Source organism: Chroicocephalus ridibundus, chromosome 2 (genome assembly GCF_963924245.1).
Source record: "Chroicocephalus ridibundus chromosome 2, bChrRid1.1, whole genome shotgun sequence".
Taxonomy (NCBI): domain Eukaryota; kingdom Metazoa; phylum Chordata; class Aves; order Charadriiformes; family Laridae; genus Chroicocephalus; species Chroicocephalus ridibundus.
This window is the reverse complement of record NC_086285.1, coordinates 32,573,891-32,582,175: the sequence shown is the minus strand read 5'-3', so window position 1 is coordinate 32,582,175 and position 8,285 is coordinate 32,573,891.

Genomic DNA, 8,285 nt, shown 5'->3' with positions numbered 1-8,285 from the left:
TATTCTTGGCCTGCCGGCCATCTTGTGCCTTTCATTTTTTCTCTCTCCTTTCAGATCTGTATGTTTGTTTTAGGCTTGTTTTATTTATCTAGCAACTTCTGGTCACCACATGGTATAAGCAGCGTCAGTTTGGATGTGTTGTCATGTGTGTTTGTTGCACTTGTTAGTAAGACGAATTTTAGGACACACTTACATCTTTTGGAATCTGCCAAAAAAAAAAAAGTCTCTCAAGAGACTAGAGTTTCTTGCATGGAATACAGACTTATTCAGGATACTAAATATAGGTGGGTTTACAGTAGACTATATAAGAAAAATGAAGGTGGTTTTCTAGTATGAAAAGAATCCTTTTGGCAAATGTGTTAAAACTAAGAAAGGATGATGAGGAAATCTATTTTTCTCAGTGGAACAAGTGAAAACTCTGTTAGGATTGACGCTGGTAAAACACGCTATAACTGCTTTCTCACTTTGTCAATGTTTACATTCCTTTTCCCTTTCTTTAGGTATAGAAGTGTTTAAGGTCTTATGTTCTGAATCTTTAACAATTACTTATGTCATTGCTTTTGCTTATTAGTAAGAAATAAGAGGAAGAATGTATACAAGTATCAAAGCTTTTATGGGAACTGTGGAAATAAATACCAAAAACTTCCCACAGATTTTGAAACCTGAACTGCGTCTTGGTTTTACAAATGACTTGTGGAGAACTATTTTTTTTTTCCTAAAATAAACAATTGACAGCATTTACCAAAACTGTACTGTTTTATGGCAAATGAAGGGGGGGGGGCATTTCACTAGAACGACTTTTCATGAGCATATTCCATTTGGTCACTTTTTGGAAAAATAATAGTCAACTCTTTCCAGAGAATGCTTCCATTACAAAATTGAGACAAACGTGTCACAGACACAGCCTGTGCAATGAGAAATATCCTTTAAACTGAGTGCAGAGTTGAGATGATGATGAGCTAGGAGAGTCGCTTGGTGTAGGATCATTTCCAGGTGTAGAAGTGCTTCTATTTTGCCCCTGTCTGAGAACACGTTAGGAAAAAGCTCCCTGCCCTCCCTATTTACTAATCCTGTTCATACCTGGCAACACTTATGCTATGTGTCATGGCTGTTAAGCTGCAGTAGGTTAGGTAAATAGGTCTGAGTGTTGTAAGTTTGAGAAAGAAATCTCCTGTTGTAAGACTGGGAAGCCTCAAACTTTTCTCTTTCCCCCAGAGTGGGTAAATGAGGGAGAGCGGGATCCTGCAGAGAGGAGTGGAATTAAAGAGTTGATCTTTAAAGAGTGAGAAGAGTGTCGAGAGGAATCCCCCAAGACATGCCATTAGAATGGAATCTTCTGTCAAGGAGGGATGATCCAGTGGTCAACGAAAGGTCCAGGCTGAGAGCTGGGAGATCTTCAGTGGCCCAAGGTAGTTCTTGAAAGGCTGGCTGCTTGCCTGTCTGCCTCTTCGGAGTGAGGTTTACGCCCCAGACCTGCCAAATTGTGTGTGCAGCTCTGTGCTGTTTTGTGAGTTGGGATTTGGAGTTCTGACTCAATGCCAAAGGCCTGTATGCTCTGCACCTACTGAAATATTTGGGGTATTGTCAGGAATTGTAAACTTATTCTTGGGGTGTGTTCATACAGAGCTATTCTTGCTAGCATTTCATACAAAAATATCATTTTAAGAGGTGTTGCGAAAAAGATCACTGGCTGAAAAGTTAATTTCCTGCCCAAATGGATGACGCCTGCAAGGTAAAATAAATGTATTTGAAGAAATCGGCTATCTAAATCAGTCTATTTCAAAAAGAGTTTACTTTTGTCAATAAGGCAGAATCTTGTGAATCTACACACTTCATAATTTGCACATAAGGTTGGCAGTTTTTCCCCACTTTTTGGCATTGATTTAATAGCAGAGAGCTGTAGCAAGGGCTCAGATTTCTAGGATTATATTATATTACACAATATACTGCAGCATATTTACAAAGAACCTTATTAATTTGTATTATTATGAACCCACCAACTGTAAATTACTGCTTTTTTTTCTCTCTTTTTTTTAATGCCACAGCAAGGAGCACGTTTCAACTCAGCATCCTGAACAAGTCGCAAAGTGGTGTGATGGTAGAAGTGGGGAAGGGACCAGATGTGAGAAATCTTCCTTTTAGATCCATACGAGGACAAAATTTTCCTCCATGCTATTGGATTAGTAGTCAGGAGACACTTATTCTGCACCTGAATTGGGAACTGATTTGCTGTGTGACTAAGTAAAACTTAATCTTTCTTATTCAGTTCTGCAACAGTCTGTGAAATGGCAATATGACTATGATGCCTTTGGTATCCTTTGCTTTAAGTTCTTGTGTACAGCTTGTGTGAGGTTGCATTATTTGCTCCTAAAATGCATCCAGTGATTGCTCACAAAGCAGTTTGGTTAGAACCACTGAAAACTGGAGTGGTTTAAAATACCTTTGCATAGGCTGTAAGAGGAATGAGAATTTGGTTCTGCTATCTGAAAGACTGTCTACGTGGAATTTGAGACCAAATCCGAGTTAAGTTGTGCAGAAAGCGGTTGTCTCTAGTTAAAACAAAGTGGTTCTTGAATTCAGAGTCAGTTGGGAAACATTTTTGTTCATCTAGACCATGATTAAGAATAGGAAAGGGCAGAACCTGGCTATATATTATATTCCCTGATTTTAATGAGGAGTTGATATTTATTCCATCTAAAAAGGTGTTGCTGGCTAATTACATGATTAAAAATTTGGCTTGGCATTATCTGAGCTTGTACAGCAAACCTGACCTTGCGTTATATAGGATTTTAAATAGGATTACTATGAAGTAGAGAGCAACTAATTAAAAGATGGCAGGTTTCCAGCTTCCAGTTGATGACCTGCTGCTGGTGCTGCTGCTGCTGCTGCTGCTGCTTGTTGCTGTCCCCAGGGTAAGCGGAGCAATACGATCCCCCGCTCGGGGATGTACAGAATGTTCTGTGGTGTTCGAGTCAGGCGCGCGATGGAAACTTAGCAGGATCTTGCATCCTCAGTGCTTTTCATGTGCTCTAGCTGGGGAAAAGTGCCAGAAAGCCAAACCAAACATTTTTATGGGTTTCCTCAGGCCCTACCTCCACATCTTGTTGAAAAATTAAAGCACACAATCATGGGTGGGTCTGTTGAAGCAGGCAGGCACTATTATTCCAGGTTTTCAAGGTTGTTTTTCAGTCTATGGATCCAGTCAATTAAAGAAGAGCACGTCTAAACTCTCCTCTGAAATTTCTTCTGAAAAACTCCAGTCCAGGAACACTTACCAAATACCTCTCAGCAACTGCAACAAGAAATTAGAGAAGGCAGAGATTTTGCTAGAAGAACCAGTATCACAGAAACTGTGATAGTTTTAGTTTAGTTTTATTGATGAAACAGAGTTTCAGATTAAATGGTCCAGTAACACTCCCATTCCTCATTTCACTCCCACTGTTTGAATTCATAATATACTTAGAACAGAGCCTTGTCAGAATTTTTTTTACTCATTATGGCTCGATAGGAGAATAAATCCTACGACTGAAGTGTTAGCTGTGGCAGCTTGGAGTTCAGTGCAGGTTAGCCACCTAAATATTTGCCCAAATTTTCATACTAAGCTTTCAGTCCACACTTTGCTCTACTAAGGCTGCAGGTTTATTATCACTTGACCAGCTAGTTGCAGCTTGTGCACACATCCTCAAACAAGCTTCAAATCATACTTCTTGACTGCCATGTAGATATGTCTTTAACCCCTGCATAACAATGCCAGACAGTAAGCTTCTTCTCTGATGCAATTTTATAGCATTCTTTCTGCATCCTCATCTTTGATCTAGAAAGATCATCCTGGCTGGATAGGAAGTTAGTTCAGGCTGTATATTTAGTTCATGTTATAAAAATTAGTCTTAAACCTTTCAAGACATGTGCATACCTAAAACCAATTAAAGGGATTTTATTTCCATACCCTTTTAAGAGATTAAACAGTAGATGCCAATTGTGCCAAAAAGTTTTTCTAGTACAAACTCTGCAGGAGCCAAAAAATACAAGACATCTTCAGCCAGAGGCATTGCCAAGTGCAAGCATTCAAAATAAAACTGTAATGTGATTGGGTTGCATGGCACTATTTAATCTGAGGACAAATTTGCAGAATTTCCTGGCTAAAACCCCTGGACTGTATAGTTCTGCATGACACGAATCTCTGAAATTGCTCCATGCTGGGATTTGAAACCCTATTGTTTTGGGGGGTGAAAGAGGAGGACGGGTGGTTCCTATTCCTTTTGTACCAAAATACTTTTTGTACCTAAATATTACATAGCTCCGCAACGTTTATGATGAAACTTACTCCTTGCACCCTTGCTGTCTTATGCTGTGTTTTCCAAACGCCTATCTTTTGACTTGTGAGTCATGGACATCCCTAAATGATACATGAATCTCACAACTGCAATTCACTTGCATATATTACTTCAAGAAGGGTCTCATAATTCGTAAAATATGTATAGGAGACAGAGAGGGGAATAAAGTGATTTGTTTTTATTTCTGCACTGGTAGGAGGGGAGATGGTCCAATGTTTTTCTAAAGGTCAGTCTTCCTAAAATATGCTTTATACTGTGGGCTGAGCTCTGCCCATGTGAATACTTTAGAGCCCTCAGTTCGCAACTACCTGGAGGCTCCTGGAACTGTTAAAGTCTCATTTTGTTCCTTCAAAGTGGAAAAAGGAGCCTGGCCCAAATTAAGCTAGGAGTGCTGTTCCCAAGGCATACCAAGCTTTATGGGACTTCAAGCACAGTATTTCAAACTCTTAATTCAGAAGTATAGGGGAAAGCAATCGCCACTATATTATGCCTCTTTTTCTAAACAATCCAGTATGTTTTCTTTTTGTGTAAATGTGATGCAGCTGGTTCTAGTACCATATTTACAGTAAATATCCTTTTTGGTAAACTAAGGGCTTATTGAGGCAGTGCAGTAATAATGTGTTAAAGGATTTAATCCACTTTTTGAACAGTTACTAAGCATGTATTTTTTTGAATGAATGAATGATCTGAGCATGTAGGACAAAATCTTAGCAGTGCAAAGGATCTGAAACAAGCCAATGTTTATATTTTTAATTCACTGCTTATGAAAGAGCTGTGGGTTTTGAGGGAATCCTGACTTTGCTTGAATTTAGCAAAGTAAGATCTAAGGGCTCTTCTGTGATGAATTTCTTCAGGAGTTCAAATGAAAATATGGACATTTCAGCCAGAACCTATTGCTTAAATTTAATGAATTAATTAGACACAGAAAAATGTTAAAATGTATGGAATGAGAATTACTTTCTTCCCTTCTTTAACAATGTTAAGAAAATGGACTTGTGTTATGGTTTCTATCATTGATGCAATCTGTTTTAAACATAATTTTATCCTGATTGCTTTTTTTCTGCATCTTTTTGGATTAAACCATATTCTTTGGTAGATATGATAGTTGTTACATTCTGTTTTCTTTGAAGAGATTTCCTGCATATATCCATCCCAACATGCAGACTCAAGTAAACTTGGAAGAAAATGCTTCTAGAGGCCTTTTCTGTGAGCCTGCTTAACTCTAGCCATATTCATTTATATGGCATTAAATTACCTGAGAAACCTGCTTGTCGGAGGACCTTAAGTAGAAAACTAATGTTAGCTTACAAGGAACCTTAGGAGCCTTTTAAGGAGTCCAAAAGTGTATAAAACAAAAAGTGAAACCTTGATTCAATACTTTTTAAGTTATACCAGTATGATTCTCTAATGTTGAATTCACCTTCATTTCAGACTAGTCAAGCACTACTTTAGACAGCCTGAGCACAGTTTTGGTCCTCAGATTTGAACACCTTACATGAGAGGTCCTTTTGCCAGGTTAAAATGACTGTCAGGTAATGGACTTTTAGCTGCGTCAGATAGCAAAGTGGCATCCTTTGCTGTGCAAGTCTGTACTTATCCCAGAGAAAATGCTCAGCCTATTTATTCTTTTGTCCCTATCTCTAATTTACAGAAGACTTCACTGTCACAATGAAAAAGCTGCTTGTGTAATATAGCTTTTCTCCTCAGAGAGCTGATGAGTCTCTAGATCCGAGAATTGTGTCCAGCTGGGCATTTGTCTTTCCAGGTGAACTTATCAAACAGAAGCATAAGAATGGAAGTAAAATCTTGATTTATTTGTTCAAGTTCTTTAATATAACTACCATGTATTTTCATAGTTTGTTACGTTTTTCTGAGGAGCAGTTATGTTTTTTGCCTCTTTACTCTGGAACAGACCTTCCATCAGAAGGTTATCACTGTAATGGCTTGACACCATCTTTCAGTTTCCAGCCTCATGTAATTTATGACCAGTGTTTGCTGACTTATTATTGTGCCAGCCCTGTCTGTTGGCTTATATCACTATTCTGCTTTCCTGATGTTTACTTGCCCACCCCAAAGTAATTTAATAAGGCTACACCAGCAGAATTTTCTTTGTTTCCTCTCACATGATAGATTATTAATTCCTCTGGCTATCCTAGAATGTCATCTCTACACCCTTTCTACTGATGAATTAATTTTTCTTGAACACAAATTGTATGCAGTATTGCAGACGAGGTCTCCCAAAGTTTGCACAGTTGGACACTAAGAATTTGCTACTCTTCTAGTGTTACCTTAAGAAAGCACTGCTTTTGTAGCCTCCTGCAGTCATCTGGTAGTTCCAGAGCAGACTCTACTAAGTCTTTTCCAAGTCAGAGTTTGAGTTCTTAACCTCTAATGCATGTTTTGTTGTTTTCACTACTGAGTGTCATCTCATTTCAGTTCACAAATATTCAGTTCTTTCAGTGGGTTTTCCTTGTCCTCTTGACTGTTGATGCATGCCTCTATGTCACCTGAAGACTCCACCAGCGCATTCCCATGTTCTAGAGCCAGGGCATTAATCAAAATAGTAAACAAAATCAATTCCTTGTGAAACAGTTCGTAACCCCACATACAGCCAGACCCTTTCTTTCAATTTTACACATTACTCTCTCCATTTTCATGCTCTCTCAATTTTTATGTGTTGGGCTTCATGCTAACATATGCTTCATTTAGAGACTGCACTCTGTTACTGGGCCTGGGAACAGAATCCCGATCAGCATCTTTGTCCCTGGCAGATGCCTAGCAAATAATTGAAAAATCCATGATCAGACTTTTTATCTTCTTAACTATGCTCAGCCTAAGTAGTGCAACAGCTTTCCTATTAGCTGTAGTAGCAGAGGTGAGGTCAGCATTCATGCTGGGTTGGTTTTGGTTTTGGAATGGGGATTTCATTGGTTTGCCATAAATAATTTGGGTTCTGTGTTTTTGAAATTGCTGGTTTATTTAGCGCACTAAGTGAGAAAACATTCAAAACACATCTTCTAATTAAAAATTATGCTGAGGCTCTCAACAATATACACATGTTCCATATTTTGGTCATGTATCATCCCAGATTTTGATGGATAGCATAACACTCAGCTAAACTGCAAAAGTGAGACTGTCTTGTCCTATATTGTCAGAGGAGCCCAGTCCAGGGTAAACTGTGTTTTCCTTACTCTGAATACAATTTTGTTGTTGTTGTTGTTTGGTTGTTAACAGTGTGAGTTCACAAGTTTCCATTTCTTTTAAGGCGGGAGTGCATCAAGATCCTCACTGAATGACAGCTTAATAGAAAACCTCCAGAATTTGTGATATTGGCTCTGTCACACCCATAATGAGTCTGCTTTCTTTTATGGTTGTGTGTGTCAGAGTGTGCAAACAGCTAGTTGGCTGCAACTGCAGGTCTCTTACCCAGCACCACACTGGGAAAAGCATCAAAATGAGGTCCAGCATCTGAAAACAAAAAATTCTTATTAGATCATTCTTCACCTCTGGAATCCAGCATGGTGTCGATTGCTGTCTTTATTAGTACCTCAGGCAGCTCAAGCAACACAAACAGCACTATTCTTGGCCTCTTCTAAAAACAATCATAATATCAGGGAGAGTTTCATAGTGGAATCCCGTCTACAACCAAGTTACACCTCATGTGGGCCAATGTTCTCAATCCTTCAGTCACATAAACCAGCCAGCAGCTCCTCTCACTGGCACAAATAATATTTCCCATCAGGGCAATGAGTCTTTCAGACTCTGAGTTTTTCTGCTCACAGTTCTGAATGCACATTAGCATTTGGATTGAGGCAGCTAGATCTGAGCAGGCTCCAGGGCCCATTAAACTTCATCATCTTGAAGCTCACTGGCATCGTTGTTATTTAAAAAAAACCTCCACACTTAAAAAATGAAGCACACATTCCACATGTACTAAGTATAACTTTCATC